Source organism: Hypanus sabinus, chromosome 7 (assembly GCF_030144855.1).
Source record: "Hypanus sabinus isolate sHypSab1 chromosome 7, sHypSab1.hap1, whole genome shotgun sequence".
In the NCBI taxonomy this organism is placed as follows: Eukaryota; Metazoa; Chordata; class Chondrichthyes; order Myliobatiformes; family Dasyatidae; genus Hypanus; species Hypanus sabinus.
This window is the reverse complement of record NC_082712.1, coordinates 165,480,141-165,498,968: the sequence shown is the minus strand read 5'-3', so window position 1 is coordinate 165,498,968 and position 18,828 is coordinate 165,480,141. Positions and strand designations below refer to the sequence as shown.

The 18,828-nt window shown below is 40.0% G+C and overlaps 2 long non-coding RNA genes across 3 annotated transcripts in view; one reads left to right on the top strand and one right to left on the bottom strand.

Moving 5' to 3' along the window:
* LOC132397370 (uncharacterized) overlaps positions 1 to 18,828 on the bottom strand; it is a 65,867-nt gene that overhangs the window by 7,989 nt on the left and 39,050 nt on the right. Inside the window, exon 3 of one of the 2 annotated variants that reach the window (XR_009513348.1) lies at positions 1,015 to 1,127. This is a non-coding gene — a long non-coding RNA (uncharacterized LOC132397370). Of the gene's footprint in view, positions 1 to 1,014; positions 1,286 to 18,828 lie in introns of those variants that run through there. The other variant, XR_009513347.1, reaches the window with a different exon arrangement.
* Positions 1,109 to 3,073, top strand: LOC132397374 (uncharacterized). The gene is made up of 2 exons (XR_009513354.1): positions 1,109 to 1,215; positions 2,826 to 3,073. It is a non-coding gene; the product is annotated as an uncharacterized LOC132397374 (long non-coding RNA).

Genomic DNA, 18,828 nt, shown 5'->3' with positions numbered 1-18,828 from the left:
CAAGACTCTGACCTGGAGTAACATGCTGACTTTGGTTCATTGCCAGAACGGGACCCGCTCTCAGGGTCTCACGACTGGCCACTATTCAATATGCCAAGGACACGGCCTACACACCTTCGGGGTGCCAGTTTTCCGTGGCTCTAGAGGCGGGTGGGTGCCACCACCTGATGCGTCGTGAGAGACGGAAGATCGTAAGCAGCAAGCTGCTTCTTTGTCTGTGTGCCCAGAGATCTGAGTTCTTTGGGCACAGAGCTCAGAAGAAGTGACGCAACAGACTTTTAACACCTTAAATCGGCGAGTTCTTTGCTATGTCTCCTTTCTCGCTATGAAACAGGGACACCACTTTTTCCCCTGAGAGAGCGTCTGTGGTATGTCGAATGACCAGGTGAACGACTAGTCTTTGGGATAGTACAAATCTGTGTCTTTATTGATGCTTTGCTGCACAGTGGAGGGTGCCGATGCTTTATTGCTGGTGGGGTGGGGGGGGCGTCATTGCTTTGCTTCTGCTTATGCATGGGAGGAGAGCTGGGGGTGGGGTTGGGAGTTCTAACATTTAACTGTCATTCATTATTTGGGGCACTCCTCCATTTTCGTGGATGTTTGCGAAGAAAAAGAATTTCAGGATGTATATTGTACACATTTCTCTGACGTTAAATATACCTTTGAAAATAAAAAGTAATAGAATTTATGAAAAAACTTTACATAATCAAAGACTGACAACCAATGCATAAATAAAGACAAATCATGGAAATATTTTTTTAAAAGTAAATAAATAACCTGAGAACATGAGCTGTAGGGTCTTTGAAAGTGAGTCCATAGGTTGTGGTTTCAGTTCAGCATTGAGGTGAGTGAAGTTACCAACACTTGTTCAGGAGCCTGATGGTTGATGGGTAATAACTACAAGCTAAGGTTAAACTTTACCCTTTGTTTTGAAGAAAAGAAAGTACTGAATTTATAAAATTACATTGAGACGGTATTCTAATAACTAACAGTACTGAAAATTTTAAATACTACCTCTATCCTTGGATATTCCTTATACTAGTAGAATCTGCTGAAAATGTTCAGTTGATAGCATTTCCATTTTCGGATTCTTTTTATTCGCTTTGAACCTTCTTGTATTTGGAGCTCTGTGAAGCAAGAACGACAATGCTTTGATTACAACCTCGTAGGTAAACACTTTGCCATTGACATCAAGACGGCCGCTTATTCATCAAGGTAAAGCACATAAAGACACAAGGCTTTGATATCCTGTTGCGTTATGCAGTTGTAAAGCCTCCAAATATGGGCACAATAAACTGCAAACACTTTAATGATTAAAAAAGTGGTGAGTGCACTTGTATCAATAGAGCCTTTCCGTGACCAAGTCTGTTGCCATTGGCAACTGCAACAACACACACACACACACACACACACACACACACACACACACACACACACACACACACACACACACACACACTTACTTGACAAGACTCCAAGCAAAATAAGTGGAACATCTGTTATCTTCTGTACCTGAATTATTCTGCACGTTTGAACCTTGTTCTATTAAATATCAATTATAATGACCAACTCCTGGTATTGCACATGGAGCACCAGAAAATATTGTGTTTGTGGAAAGACGGAATGGTGGCTATGCTCCCGGGTAAGAGCTCAGATGCCTGGATTATTCATCCATGCCCAAGATTTCATATCACAATTAGAATACAAAGCTAGTATGCAGCTTAAAAACGTAACTGAAGGTTCTCCACACAAAACACCGACTGATAATTTCTCTCCAAGGATGCTCCCAGATCTGCTCAGTCGTTCCAGCATTTTGTATGTGTTGCCCTGGATTTCCAGCATCTGCAGAATCTTTTGTGTTCATGACTGCTTGGCTAATTTTATAAAAAGCAAGAGTAATTAAGGGTGGAAGTATATTGTGGCCTTGACAACGATTCAACATTATGTTCATTAATACAACAAACATATTCATATTTTAGGGCAGTTTTGCCCTTTGAATCTGTGCCCGCATTCATGCCCACACTTATGCTAACCGCTTTTATTCCTATTAACACCGTGGGACGCTATGGTGACGTAGGAGTTAGCGTGATGCAGTTACAGCTCAGGGCATCAGATTTTGGAGGTCATTTCTGATACCGTCTGTGAAGAGTATGCACCTCTTTCCCGTGAATGCATGGACTTTTCTGGGTGCTTCAGTTTCCTGCCACAGTCCAAAGATGTACCAGTCAGTAGGTAATTGGTGAACGTAAGTTGTCCTGTGATCAGGCTAGTGTTAAATAGGTGGGTTGATGGCGGTGCGGCCTGCTGGGCCGGAAGGGCCTGTTCCTCGCTGAATCTCTAAATAAATTAAAAATAACTTCTCCAGAACAACCCCACCACACACACCTAAACACCACAGCTATTCCCAACACCAATTAATCAATCAATGTACACGTCTTTAGGCTGTGGGAGAATCAGGTATGTTTTTCGGTGTCAGTTTTTAAAAAATCTCATTATAAGAATTAATTTATTTAATCAGTAAATGAAAAATAAAATTATATTTTTGTGTAAACCTCTTATCACCTGCCGATCACCTCCCCTTGGGCCCCCTCCTCCTTCCCTTTCTCCTATAGTCCATTCTCCTCGTCACCTCCTAATTATTCTCCATCACTTCCCTGTTTTATTCTGGAGTCTACCTTTCCATCCCTGAAGAAGTGTCTCAGCCCAAGATGTTGACAGTTTTTTTAATTTCCATAGATGTCGCCTGACCTCCTGTGTTCCTCCTGCGGTTTGTGTGGGTTGCTTTGGTGTAATTTTGTTTTCACTTGACATACTGTTCCCCACAGGAATCAGGAAATGGATTAAACCCTGCTCCCCATCAAAAGCAAGTCATCTGTCTTTAAGCAGCAAAACAACATCTGGAGAATGTCCAATCTTCATCCTCTTGGCTAATTCTGAAGAAAAGGGGTATCTTCTAAGATGTGGTCAATATTCCACCCTCAACACATGGTGGAATCTTATTAGATGGTCAAAACTGCTACAATTGATTATGTAATTAAACAAGTACGATGTATTAAAGGAACGGTTGCTTATACACAGTGGCCACTTTATTAGGTACACCTGTGCAACTTCTCATTAATGCAAATATCTAATTGTCCAATCATGTTGCAGAACTTCATTACATAAAGGCATACAGACATGGTCAAGAGGTTCAGTTGCTGTTCAGACCAAACATCAGAATGGGGAAGAAATGTGATCCAAGTGACTTTGACCGAGGAATGATTGTTAGTGCTAGATGGCGTAGTTTGAGTACCTCAGAAACCATTAATCTGGTACAGATGCACACACCAGTCTCTGGACTTTTCAGAGAATAGTGCAAAAAACAAAAATCTGTGAGCAGCAGTTCTGTGGGCAAGAATACCATGTTAATGAGAGAGGTTAGAGGAGAATGGTCAGACAAGGTGACAGTAACTCAGATAAACATGAGTTCCAACAGTGATGTGCAGAAGAGCATCTCTGAACACACAACACATTGAATCTTGGTGGATAGACTACCTATCTGCCCCTAATAAAGTGGCCACGGAATGCATAGAACCTCTTCCATGTTAGCAGGACATCCCATACCAATTCAGAATCAATGACAATGTTTCTGAGGCATAATTACTGTTCCAAATACAGGAAATCAATCAGCTTTCATGAAATACTGTATGTGACATTTTCCCTCTATCGATTCGGTCTACACTTCTCACTACCTCCAGTAAAACAACCAGCATAGTCAAAGACCCCACCCACCTCAGACATTCTCTCTTCTGCCCTTCCACTTCAGGCACAAGGTAGAACAGACTGAAAGCACGTACCACCATGCTCACCGACAGCTTCCATCTCACTGTTATCAGTCTCTAGAATGGACCTCTTGCACAATAAGATTGACTCTTGACCTTACAACCTACCTCGTTATGATCTTGCACCTCATTATTTACCTGCGCTGCACTTCCTCTGTAGCTTTTACACTTCGTTCTGCCACGTTACTGTTTCACCTTGTCCAACCCCAATGCACGGTGTAATGATATGACCCGCATTGGCATCGCGCAAGACAAACTTTTCAACGTACCTTGGGACAATAAGCTTGCTCAAGATACATTTCAGGCCACTGCCTGTGAAGAGTTTGTATGTTCTCCCCATGACCTCATGTGTTTCTTCCGGGTGCTCTGTTTTCCCCCACACTCCAAAGGTGTACCGGTTAGTGGTCATTGTAAATTGTCCTGTGATTAGGCTAGGATTAAATGGGAGGATTGCCCGGTGGCATAGCTTGAAGTGTTGGCTGAGCCTACTCCACACTCTAGCTCAATAAATAAATAAAATGAAATTAACACCTTCATAATATTTATATGAAAAACATGAAATGTAAGGCAAATAGTTTCAGGATTTTATTAAAAAAAATCATTGTGGGTTGATGCCTGCATTACACTAGTGGCATAATGAAAGTATAAAGATCAGCTTCATTTGTCACGCGTCCATTAAAATATTGAAGCATACAGAGAAACGGGTCATTTTTATCAATGACCAACACAGTCTGAGCATTGCTGAGGGCAGCCCGTAAGTGCCGTTGTGCTTCCAGTGCTAACATATCATACCCACAACTCAGAACACCTCATTGGCAGGTCTGTGGAATGTGGGAGGAAACCGGAGCACTCGGAGGAAACCCGCATGAACATGGGGTGGAGGGGGGGAGCATTCGAACTCCTTGCAGACAGCAGTCAGAAGGAACCTCGATCTTACAGCTGGTGGCGTAAAGCGCTAACAGCTACACTACAGTGTTGCCATGGTCATCGCTTTTCACGCGAGGCTCTGGGTTCTCCAGACTTCCTCTGCGCAAAGCAACAAAGTTATGTGAAAGGATGTGTCTTCCATGTTCCAGTACAGGCCTGCAGCAAAATCATTCTTAGCAAGAAGCTTTGTTGTCCTACCTTACATAGATTCAGAGGAAGCAATACCTCATTCCCAATGAATTAGCACTTGCAATGCAGTGTTTATCTAGCTACAGAAGTCCAACCCTAATTCTATTGATTTTTAAATGATGTACAAATATCGATTTTATTCCCTATTAAACAGCTAGGGGTTTAAGCCTTAATTTCCAAGGTGTTGTAAGCTGCCTATCTCAGCAGGGTGAGTTCCGTCAATTCTGATGTGAGCCACTAGATGGAGCATCAACTGGTGTTGATGTTGGCACTACTAAACCCCAATTCACTTAAATAGCTCCTATCGGTTAATATGGTCTTGGAGAAAATTGTTCTATATATAGTACCAAGCTATATATAGAGCTGGAGACCAAAATCCCTTCGAGTAAAACAGAGATGAAAGTTTAGACAAATTAAATCTTTCACCACCTCCTAATTGTATTAACACTGGGAAATTGCAATACATTTTAATCCCTTGGGAAGGTAAAAGAATACTATCATCACGATTTCCTACTTAAAGCTATTTTTCTCTTCTCAGCTCATTCCAAGTCTCCATGTACCACATTCTCAGACAAGGAAATTCTAGAAAAATGTTTTTGTCACCACTGTATTAAAACAGTAATATCAAATCAGCCACACTGCAGTTTTCTTTGCCTCTGATTTTTTTTATACCAACACCATAAAGTAAAATTTGCCCTAAAAAGAGAAAGAATAAAAGTTCATTTATGTAATGCCTTTATTATATTATGCACCCGACTGTACCAGCTTCTGGGGTTTAGATGCTCTGACTCTCCAGAATGTGGCTAGCTGGTGCGGCCCCTTTAAAGATTCAGGCCCACCCCGCTAATTGGCGGCCATGTTTTGCCGCCAGGATTTTAATATTTAAAGAGCAGCTCAGCTGAAGTTTGGTGCACAATCATCGGCTCTACTTTGGATTCTTGTCTAGCGTCTAGTTTAGAACCCTATCTTTGTTTAGTTTCGTACTGTGTCTCGGTTCTAGTCCCAGATACTCCAGCACTTGGGTTCCAACCATTCTTGGCGAGATCTCTCATCACAGCCTTCTCTGAATTCAGTTAATCCAAAAATACATAGAATGCCAAAGGGAACTTGAAGCATTGGCAGGCCTCTGCTTATGGGCTTTCAGGTGATTTGAGGCTGTAAAAGTGCTCTGTGATTACTTTGATTTTCCCATCTTCCTGAAGTATAAGCTCTGCGAGACCAATCTGAATCAAGGTGTCCCACAATATTCCATCTCTCCTGTCGTTGAGTGTATTGTCTCCAAGGAACTAATATTTACCACAGAAGCAAACTCCAGGGTCAGTGGACTTGGGATTAAGGTATACTCTCCCTCTTTGGGCACAATGGACACAACAGCTCTTTAGATGCTGAGAAGTTAAATCCTATCATTCATGCTCTGTTGGTCAGTCTTCAAATCAGTCCCTTTAGAATAGAAAAGAGGAGGAATTTTTTAGAAGCGCAAGAAAATCTGCAGATGCTGGAAATCCAAAGCTACACAAAAGTGCTGGAGAAACTCAGCAGGGCAGTCAAGATGTTTCAGGCCAAGATGCTTCATCAGGACTTTCTTTAGCCAGAGGGTGTTGAATCTGTGGAATTCACAAAGTCATTTACAGGTTCTTGATTAGTAAGGGAATCAAAGGTTACGGGAGAATGGGGTTGAGAGGAGCATTAAGTCACCATCCTGGAATAGCAGAGCAGTCTGGACCTAATTCTGTTCCTACATCTTGTGGTCTTAGAAGGAATTAATAGTTACAGAATCAAACTGACATTGACATAAAACTGATGCAACATTCCCTGGAATTGAATTTTACTTCTTTTTAGTGTAACCTTTGATTTTGTTTCCTTGTTCTCCGCAATGGAATGTTGCAGACAAAAGAGCCAACAGCTTCAGTCAGGTCTGGATTCTTGAAGTCAGTAACTTCTTTATTTGGACATCCAGCACTTCACAAAGAACACAAGGAAACAGAAGAAAAAATAAGAAAAATACCTTGTCTCCAACTGAGACAATCACTAGGAATTCAACGTGCCTTCCCTGCCCTATCTCTTCAGCTTAGTTCTCATGGGGCACAAGTAATGCTCGTAACTTTTGACCCTGGATTTATCTAAAGTGGGTCTTCCATGATTTTAATCCCTTGGCTTGTTGTATCATGCTCTGCCAGAAAATATGCATGTGTTTAACGATGCTTATAGTGTAAATTTGCTTTTTACTTCAGATAACCCAGTTCTGTTGGTCAGAGTGGCTACTCATATCATTGGTAATAATTTTCTACGTGGTCGACCACACTAACTCCTATGGGTTGAGCCAGATTTGCAGAATTCACCACGACATGAGCAGCAAACATATGCATCACATTCTCAGCATGTCCTTGGTGTCCTTACAAAGTCTGTATGGGCCCTGAAAATGCCAATGAAGAATCTCAGCCCAAACTCCTACTTGATCATTTCCTTTTCTACTGCCTGATCTGCTATGCTCCTGCAATATTTTGTGTGCTTTGCTTGATGTCCTTCAACAGGCCTTCTTATCACCTCAACTAATCACAAACAGCTAAAATTAATCCAAATCTATGCAAAACTTCAAAGTTCAAATTTCAAAGAAAGTTTATTATCAAAGTACAAATATGTCACCATATCGAACCTTGAGATCCATTTTCCTGTGAGCATACTCAATAAATCTATAGAATAATGACCATAACTGAATCAATAAAAGACTGCCCAACTAGGGCATTCAACCAGTGCAGAAGACAACAAACTGTCCAGGTACAAAAGAAATAACAATAATAAACAAATAAGCAACAAATAGAGAACATGAGATGAAGAGTCCTTAAAAATAATACATTTATTTTAAAACACATTAAACTGAAAGCATAAATATATAACACAATAAAATTAAACAAAACAGCTAATCTTTAATGAAGGTTTGGCAGCTCTATTCAAATGCATGGTCAGCATATAGCTCAGGGGCCTGGTACAAAAGTGTAGAGCACCTCAGATTAGCAATGCACACAAGCACCCTGCATTCAATATTGACTCCAGGGACATAGTGAGAGGTCAAATATGCCTGGATATGACCTACGGCACAGGCCACAGTTCTGTACTGCAAAAGTTCTTTGTGGAATTACTGGCAAATTATCAGCACGATTCTGCCCCCTGTAGCTGGAGCCTATTCAAAGTGGGCAAAGATTTGTCTCTGTAGCTGATAGTAGGTCTAAATCTGTCGAGTTTTAAGTCAGATACTCTGATAAAATAAGAGTTATGCGCAATACGAAAAGGGGTCACTTGGATCTAGTTGACAATCACATGGCCCATCCTTTGGCTAAAGGAATTCCATTCCTCCTCTGTATTCTTATGTTGGTGCAATCTGGTGGTGAATTTGTGGAACCGATTGGCACAGATGGCCTTGGAGGCCAAATCGTTGTGTATATTTAGAGCAGAGGCTGATAGGTTCTTGATTAACAAGGGTGTGAAAGGTTGCAGAGAGAAGGCAAGAGAATGGGGTTGAAGCGGATAATAAATCAGCCATGATCGAGTGGAACTCCACCATGGATGGTATCAAGCCCAGCTACAAAAAGAGGAGAGTTGACTATGGGGCTAGCAACCCCATCCTGTAAAAATCCAGACCTACAAGAATGTACAGGAAGTGTACAGAAGCTACACAAAACTCATTTCTGGGAGAGGAAGGATCTTCACCTATAAAATGTATGAAGTCGTGTGGTGAAATCTGAAGCCATAATGTCCATCTATTTACCATAACCTTCTATCTATCTATCAAACCTTCTATCAGTCCAGGCCAGAAGACCCTGGTGAGCTGCTGACAGCTACTGCTGATGCCTCAGTAGTGGAGATGGACTTAAGAGGAAGAAAGAAAAATGATCAACTGGTGCATCAGATGGACTGAGAGAAAATGTTACCACGCGGGATACTTGTAAATCTCTCCCCTCTCTCCTTAAACCTATGTCCTCCAGCTCTTGATTCTTCAACCCTGGGGAAAAGACGTGTGTACTGACCCTATCAATGTCCTTCATGATTTTATACACCACAACAGAGCTCCCATCATTCTCCCACATTCCAAAGGGATAAGTCACAGCCTATTCAACCTCTCTCCATAACTTAGACATAACATAAAGATCTTTAATCCTCATGTATGTGAAGGATGTAGGAAATAAGGTCAATTCAATTCAGTTCAGATCCCAGTAACATCCTCATAAATCTCCTTCCAGCTCAATGCCAATTTTCCTTTAGCAGGGTAACCAAAACTTGAATGCAATATTCCAGATGTGGCCTCAACAACATCTTGCACAACTGCAACATCCTCAGTTCTATGCTGACAAGGGCCAAGGTGCCAAAAGACCTGCATTGTCATTGTAACATCACAAGCACTAGAAATCCCCACTAATTTGGTGAAAATATGTTTCTTCATGAACCCTTTGACACACCCCAAATGATTTTCTCTAATCCCGCTGACGACCTTTCCCATGATGAAGTTGATTGTAGGGAGCCTTGTTTTGGTTTCTGGAATTACGTATCCAAAAGATGTAGCAAGGCCTTCAGAACTGGCAGAGCGTAACCTGAGGCTTGGAAGTCAGTGGCTTAGGAGCGGACACTTTCCACAGCTTTTTTTCTGTCCGATGCAGTAGCTCCTCCACACTAGACAGTGATGCAACTAGTTAGAATGTTCTCCATGGTACATCTGTAGAAATTTCTTACTTTGTTAAAATTAAGGATCGATGTGTTGGCAGAGGAAGAAATTTGCAAATACCCGATAAGAAAACTACTATAACTGAACATGTTGCTTAATGTATAGTGTTTTAAGTTCTGTCTCAACAACTATTGACAATTAAGATAGTCAAAGACAAAGTCAAAGTTTATTGCCTTATGCAGAAGTACGTGTATGCACAGGTGTAATGAAAACTTATTGTGGTTGCGTCATAGGCTCATTACATGAAATACACAGCATTCACTAGAAAAACATAAATTGTAGACTATATTGCTGCAAGTAGGCTCTTTTAGTTAGACAAATTAATTTATGATATGACTTTAAAATTAGACTTGTCATTACAAACATCAACTGTTTTACAGTTAAAATGTGTTCACATTGATAGTCAACAGGGTATTGATGCAACAGCAGTTCACTTGGGTGTGTTTTCTTCAGATGAATACAACAGGGATAAACTGATCATGACAAATCTTTAGAATAGCATCTGACATGGACAGTATTTGATCATTGGCTTGAATGTATCACTGATATACAGTACTGTGCAAAAGTCTTAGCCACATATATAGCTAAGGTTCTTAAGACTTTTGCACAATACTGTATTTGTCAACGTGGAGCAGAGAGCAGGTTTGTAAATCTGGCGGGAGCAAAGGATGTTGGGGATGTCAAGGGTGGAGCACTGCAGGTGGCATATGGAATAGGTGGCAGGTGGCAGAGGAGTGTCAGGAGTGGGGTTGGTATAAATGCAGACACACTAAGCATAGTTATATCATTCCAAACAATTGGTTTATTGATCATTACCGAATTTCCCTCTGGTGCTTTCTACTCCATCCCCTCTTCCTTCCCCTTTTCCCAACCGTAATTTTCCTTTCCCTGCCCCCTTCCCACTCTCAGTCCACAATAGAGACCCATATCAGAATCAGGTTTATCATCACTCACATATGTCACGAAAGTTGTTTTTTTTTTGTCAAGTCAAGTCAATTCAACTTTTTATTGTCATTTTGACCATAACTGCTATGTACAGTACATAGTAAAAATGAGACAATGTTTTTTCAGGACCTTGGTGTTACATGACACAGTACAAAAAACTAGACTGAACTGCGTAAGAAAAAAAACACAGAGAAAGCTACACTAGACTACAGACCTACACAGGACTGCATAAAGTGCACAAAACAGTACCGGCATTACAATAATTAATAAGCAGGACAGTAGGGCAAGGTGTCAGTCCAGGCTTCGGGTATTGAGGAGTCTGATAGCTTGGGGGTGACATCAGTACAGTGCAATACATAAAATTACTACTGTACTGTGCAAAAGTCTTAGGCACCTCAGCTATATATATGTGTCTCAGTCTTTTGCACTCAGTTTTTTAATCCATGCCTTTGAGTTTGTAATTTAACCATTGTTCAGTCATTCCTGCATCAATGGTTTAATCAAAAGAACATGTATTTGTACACTTGTTTTATCAATCCCCAAAGTGAAAGAAAGCCAAGTTTTATCTCTTAAAGTTAATAGTATATATTCGTTGGCTACTTTATTGTACCCGCTGAATATACATGTGCAAAAGTTTTAGGCACCCCAGCTATATATATGTGCTAAAAACTTTTGCACAGTGCTGCACAGTTTAGCATGGGCGCAACAAGCAATGTACCAAATGAAATTACTCTATGTAATTGCAGCTAAGTTCTGATTGACAATTTTGTGCACTTCTAACAAGTTTCCAGGAATAGGTGGCAGCCAGAATAGTTAAACTTGCAAAACGTTACATTCATCACTGTAGAAGCAGAAAATGGAAGGTACCAAATATAATTCAAAGTTTAAAGTACAAAGTTCAAAGTCCAACTCATCCATTTACTTTCCAGGAAAGTTTGGTGGAGCTATGTACAATTTACTAAATATGCCATCTAATTCTGTGACCATTCTGCCAGATTTATTCCTTGTGTAGAGCTTGTGTCCTCTTCAGTACAATTATTCCACTTCACAGCGATATCAGCAGTTCACATTCTTTCACATGAGCCTGAATCACTGTCATGTGAATAACAAGCAATAACAATAAAATGTGACCACAAACCTGTGCTAATTGAGGGCCTAACAGCTTCATTTTTAGTTTTTTTTTAAAAAAAAGTTAAGAATCAGAACAAATTAAAACCTTTTTGCTCTTAATAGATCATGGGTCACTCTGGCATCCAGTTGATTGGCATGTCCTGGTGGCTTGTTCAAAGCTACAGTGTTCAGGGCATCATACTGACATGTGTGGATCATTGACTGAGTGGTAATGATGGAATCATCTTCCCTTGCTGTCAATCAGCTATGCCCTTGGAGGAACAAATCACACAACCCAAGGCAATTGGCAGAAAGCACCACAAACACACATAAGGTTCATTCTTCTTTCCTCCTTTGTGGAAATGCATATCCGCAGACTTCAAAGATCACATCTGGGTTTTAACTACATGAAAGGAGAGATGGTAGGAGTTCTTCATGCATGCAATTTTCCTTAAAATAGTGAGGAATTGACCTTTGTCATGGTTCACAACTTGATGTGGAGAAACAGTGGTCACTTTATGTTCAGTTTCCTACCTGACCTCTCAATACATCATCAATTAACAGCAAGATCTCTGCACACTGCATCTCACATGCTCACGGGTGACGTTGGTGTAGTAAACAGATATAAACATTTACAAATGGAGAACTCTACTTGATTTTTCAGAATGATCAGACAAACTCAGACAAAGGCACATTCTGCCCAGTGTTAATAAGCCTGTTTACTCTGTCTCAGCTACTAATATTTTTAAGAATAACTTTTTATTTCTTCTCTCTCTCTCTGATGTAACATCCGTTCAAAGGATCACATTACTTCCTCGAGCTTTGAGGATAGTTAGGGATGCCTCTTCAATCACACATTCCGTAACTTCTAACTGACACATACTTAACCAAAGCTAGATAACTTATTTACAAATAAAGCTGAGGTATAGAATAAAAGAGTAGGAAGTCCAATTGCATAAAACATTACTTACAGCACAGCTAGAATATCACGTGCAATTCTGGTGACAGTATTGGTTCTATTGGAGAGGGTGTAGAGGAGGTGTATGAGATTTTTTTCCAAGGCTGGACAATTCTAGTTTTGAAGAGATGTTGTCTAGCCTGTGGTTGTTTTCTTTGGAACAAGGGAGACTGAGGAAAGTCTTTAAGTAAAGCAAAAACATTGTAAGACACTTGGACAGAATGAATAGGAAGGTTTCTTCCCTTAACAGCGAGGGCAGAAGCCAGGTGGATTGCCTTAAGTTAACAAGCAGAAATATTTTTCACTCAACATACACAAAATGCTGGAAGAACTTAGCAGGCCAGGCAGCATCCATGGAAAAGAACAAACAGTCGACATTTCAGGACAAGATCCTTCTTCAGGAATATATTTTTGACTCAACATTTTTCAGTGTCTGAAAGGTGTTTGAAGGTGGAACCATTCCTAGTTAAACTAATCAGAATCTGAAGTACCAAAGCCTTCAGAGGTTCAGATCAAGAGCTGAGGAGTGGGATTAAGCAAAAGAACTTACCACATGAACAAATGATCCAAATAGCTATTATAGTCTATAAATAGTCTCTTTTTATGTTGTATATTTCTCTGAATCTATATCTCCTTTTCATTCACATTGAAAGATTCCTTTGAGTCTGAATCATAATCAACTGAGTTCCATTGTGAAATTAGCCAATTTTCAGACCATCTGTAAACCTTATTCATTACACTGACATTCATTACAAAGACATTTATTTCAATTCAATTTAGAAGAAAGTTGGTCATGTTTAAAGTATGCATAACTGTTTCTCTTCCATGGAGCTACCAGTCCAAATTCATACAACAGCAACATATCTACCCTTTTTGACAACTCACCTCCACACTATTCCTAGCACCTCATTTGCCCTGAAAGTAGATCTGTACATTATGCATAGGACTTTTCCAAATCTCTTAATTTCCTAAACTATCCCACGCTCAATTAAGCTGTCACTATCCTTACCACCATCAAGGAAACTTCAACAGGCGTTGCCCTAAAAAGTTAGCATTCATCATTAAGGGCCCTCACCATCCAGGACAGACTACCATTAGGGTGGATTTGCAGGAGCCTGAAGCCACACACTCAATGTATTAGCAGCAGCTTCTTCCCCTCCAACATTAGATTTCTGGATGGCCCATGAAATCATGAACACTGCATCAATTATGCTCTATTTTTGCACAACTTATATATTTTTAATATCTCCTATTGTAACTTACAGTGACTTTTTATGTCTTGTATGTACTTACCACGAAACAAAAAAAAAGACAAATATCAGTGATTCTGCATTTGATTCAGAGTTTCATGAGAATGGGGACGGGGTAAATGACTGACACTTCATAAGGAGCAAAGTTAAAATGTTTCCAGCACTTTCTTTTTTCATTTCAAATTTATGGCTTGGGTGGTTCTTTGATTTCTAGTCTAAAAACCTTTTGAGCATATTGAGCTTATTGCTTACCCGCACTGCAATTTCCCTACTCTATTATAATATGTTTTGCATTATTATTGTATTGGAGTTAGCTGCTTCCCCTCCACCATCAGATTTCTGACCTGACGATGAACTGCCTCACACTTTGTCCTATTTTTGCACAACTGAGAGGGGCACAATTGAGGGCATCCTGTCTGGCTGCATCATTCCCCGGTACAGGAACTGTACTTCCCTCGATCGCAGGACTCTGCAGCGAGCAGCCCAGTGCATCTGTAGATGTGAACTTCCCACTATTCAGGACGTTTACAAAGACAGGTGTGTAAAAAGGGCCCGGAGGGTCATTGGGGACCCGAGTCACCCCAACCACAAACTGCTCCAGCTTCTACCATACGAGAAATTGTACAACAGCATAAAAGACAGGACCAGCAGGCTCCAGGACAGCTTCTTCCACCAGGCCATCAGACTGCTTAATTCGTACTGACACAACTGTATTTCTATGTTATATTAACTGTCCTGTTGTACGTACTAGTTATTATAAATTACAATAAATTGCACATTGCACATTTAGACGGAGACATAATGTAACGATTTTTACTCCTCGTGTATATGAAGGGTGTTATTAATGGTCAATTCAATTCAATTATTTTTTAATATGCTTATTGTAACTTATAGTTTTTTATGTATTGCACTATGCTGCTGCTGCAGGCAACAAATTCCACAACACCCCGTTCCTCCTTTCAGATATTCCTGAAAATTCTCCCTTTGTCTGAAATATCTTTGTGTGCTTTCCAATCTCATGTGGTTTGACAATGAACCTGAAAATTACATTCAGATATTTCATTACATTGAATACATGTTCTTGCGGTTTCTTCCTTGAAATCACATTTCACAAGAACAAAAGGGAATCAGAATCAGATTTAATATCACTGATATGTCATGAAATTATTTGTTTTGCGGCAGCAGTACAGTGCAATACATAAAAAAATTAATAAATTTCAATACTAAGTACAATACTGTGCAAAGTCTTAGTCACATATATAAATGGCTAGGGTGCCCAAGACTTTTTGCAGAATTATGTAGTAATTTTATATGTTGCACTGTACAGCTGCCACAAAAAATAATAAATTTTATGACATACGTGAGTGATGATAAACCCGATTCTAATATGGGGTCTCTATTCTGGACTGAGAGTGGGAAGGGAACAGGGAGAGGGGAATCGTGTTTGGAAAAAGGGGAAAGGAGAGGGGAGGGAGCAGAAAGCACCAAAGAGCAATTCTGTGATGATCAATAAACCAATTGTTTCGAATCAAGTGGCCTTGCCTTGTGTCTCAGGGCTGGGTGTGTCTGCACTGGTGCCACCCACCCACCTCTAGCTCTCCTGCTCTGTCACTTGTCCCACGCCCTTCTCATAGTGCTCCAAAGTTCAAAGTAAGTTTATCATCAAGGTACCTATTTGTCACCATATACAACCCTGGGTTTCGTTTTCTTGTGGGCAGACTCAATAAATTCTTAATAGAATAATAACTATTGCCTGAGAAAAATGTTATGGACTTATTTCTTTCCATTAATCCACTAGGTAAAGGTTTAATATCATTTATTCGAGATAAATTAGCAGCCTTATGACGTGCCCCTGTGGATAAAATTAAAATGGCATGGGAGCAGGATTTAAATACCTCCTTATCTGATGAGACTTGGGACTCGATTCTCAAATCGATTAATTCAACCTCTCTTTGTGCTCGGCATTGTCTTTTACAGTTTAAGATTGTTCATAGAGCCCATATGTCTAAATCTAAATTAACTCAATTTTACCCTAATATTAGTCCACTTTGTGATAAGTGCAAAAGGGGCGAGGCCTCTCTCATTCATATGTACTGGTTTTGTCCTAGCTTGGAGAACTTTTGGAAAGATGTCTTCATAACGTTATCATATATTCTGAATCACCACCTAGAACCAAACCCTTTAATTGCTTTGTTCGGTTTCTGGGGTGAGACAGGTTTACGTCTGAGTTCGACAAAGTATATTAGCTTTTGCCTCTCTCCTGGCTAGATGTTTAATCCTCCTTAGATGGAGAGATGTTGCCCCGTCCACGCATGCTCAATGGCTTAACGATATTATGGCCTGCTTAGACCTTGAAAAAATTCATTATTCAGTTCTTAATTCGGATTTAAAGTTCCATAAGGTCTGGGGACCTTTTATTGAGTACTTTTATAACCTTCCTCTTAACTAAGGTTTTTTTTTCGGTCCCTTGCTTTCAGCTCCTTTTTCTTTTGGTAGTAGGCATTAACATCTTCTGTTGCTAAGTGTATTTACAGCTTTGGGGGTTTGATTGTCCTGATTTATATTCTCTATATTGTGTTGTGGTTGGTCTGGAGTTCTTTTTGTGTTGCGGGGCTTGGGGAGGATACTAATTTTACTTGTCTTCAATTTGGGTGCTTTTTCAATTATCTTTCTTTGTATCATATTGTTATTGTATGTTTATTTTTGCACTGTATCAATGTTCTTCATTTTGATCTGGGGTTTTTTTTATCTGTAGTTATGTAGAAAATGTATAAAAAAACTAATAAAAAAAGAATAATAACTATAACAGAATCAATAAAAGAATTGTAAGCGAGTCCACTGGTTGTGGGAACATTTTAATGATCAGACAAGTGAAGCTGAATGAAGTTATCCAGTTTGGTTCAAGATTCTGGTGGTTGAGGGGTAATAACTGTTCCTGAATCTGGTGGTGTGAGCTCTGAGGCTCCTGTACCTCCTACCTGAAGGTAGCAGCGAGAAGAGAGCATGACCTGGGTGGTGAGCGCCCCTGTTGATAGATGCTGCTTTCCTACAGAAATGTTTCATGTAACTGTGCTCAGTGGTGGGGAGGGCTTTACTATGATGGCCATCACTTTTTATGGGATTTTCCATTCAATAGCATTGGTGTTTCCATATCAGGCTTTGATGCAGCCGGCCAATATACTCTCCACTACACATCTATAGAGGTTTGTCAAAGTTTTAGATGTCATGCCGAATCTTTGCAAACTCCTAAGGTTGAGGAGCTGCAGTGTTTTCTTCGTAATTGCACTTACATTCTGGACTCAGGACAGGTCCTCCAAAACGATAGCAGTGAGGAATTTAAAGTTGCTGAACCTCTCCACCTCAGATCCTCTGACGAGGACTGGCTCATGCACCTCTGCTTTCCTCGTCCTGAAGTTAATAATCTACCCTCACGAATTCTCAACATCCTTTGCTTATGGCAGATCTACAAACACTCTCTCTGCTCCGTATAGCCAAATACAGAACTGTACAAAAGTCTTAGGCACCGTAGCTAAGACTTTTGCACTGTACTGTATATACAAATTAAATAAATAGTGCAAACAAGAGAATATAGAAGAGAGACAGCATTTGCCGTCTCTTGGAAACACAAGAGACTGCAGAAGTTGAAATGGGGAGCTATGAACAGTCTCCTGGAAGAAATTGGTGGTTCGAGCAACATTGACAATTCTTTTCCTCCAGCAAATGCTGCTCGACTCGAGTTCTCCCGCTCGATTGTCTGCTGTTTTCATGAGAACAATTTTGGCTTCCAAGCATGTAAAAAATGTTCTCACAGCGCTTCTGAGCTTGGACATAAACAGGAATAACAGCATGACTTGGGCAACCAAATGGTCAAAGAATTCAGAGAGTTACTTAATGCTAGAGAAGAGTGATCCCCAAAAATACTTTGAAAAAAATCTTCAATTTTTTTTAAATCTGGGAGTCCATGGGCAAACAGATGCTTCTTTAAATCTGGGCAATGCCTGGGTTTAATCCTGTAAAATAGCTCGCAAGGAGCTGATCACTTTTTGATTTGAACGTGACTGTCACATGAATCACAAGGTCTGAGCAAACAAACATAGCCTCTCAGTCAGGGGTTAAAGGAAACCAGGGACTGATTACATTGCTATGTTTGGGGGGGATCATTTCACTGATAAATCACAGTGGAGTAACCAATTCTTTTAAATCTTGCCTCAGGCATGTTTAAAATAAATATACCAGAGGTTTGTGTGATTAGTGGAAATAATTGCAGGCATTCATGATCAATTAGCTTTAAGTCTTGATCAATTACTGTTCAAAAAGCCCTTATAATTGTTACCATGCCCTGAATGCATTTTTTTTAGTGGTGGCAGAGACAGTGTGAAATTTTGGATATTTCTGCTGTATTTGATGTAATATAGTTGTGCAAATTTGATCCCTGTAAGGTTTGATGCTCTCAGTGTACTGCCACCCAGGGTTCAAGAGATGAAAGCTTGATATGGGCCTGGAATCTTATTTCCTTAATTTGACTTGAGATATTCCAAGTTGCATTGGCATTGCATAAGACATTGGCGAGCCTAATTTGGAGTATTGTGTACATTTCTAGTCACCTACCTACAGGAAAGATGATCAATAAAATTAAAAGAATACAGAGTTTGGATGGAAAAACTTGATAAGATATTTTATTACACTCTCTCAGAAGTCCCATTATGATAGTAACCTCCCTGTTTGCTGGAGAAATTGTGGAAATCAAAATGCAAATCATTATCATATTTTTTGGGACTGCCTTGTTATCAAAAACTATTGGAGGGGGATACACAATGCCCTACAAGACATCTTTAAATGTGAAAGACCCTTGGAGAGTAAGACCATATATTTTGGGTATATACCTCAAGAATGGTTGAAAAGAGATAAATATTT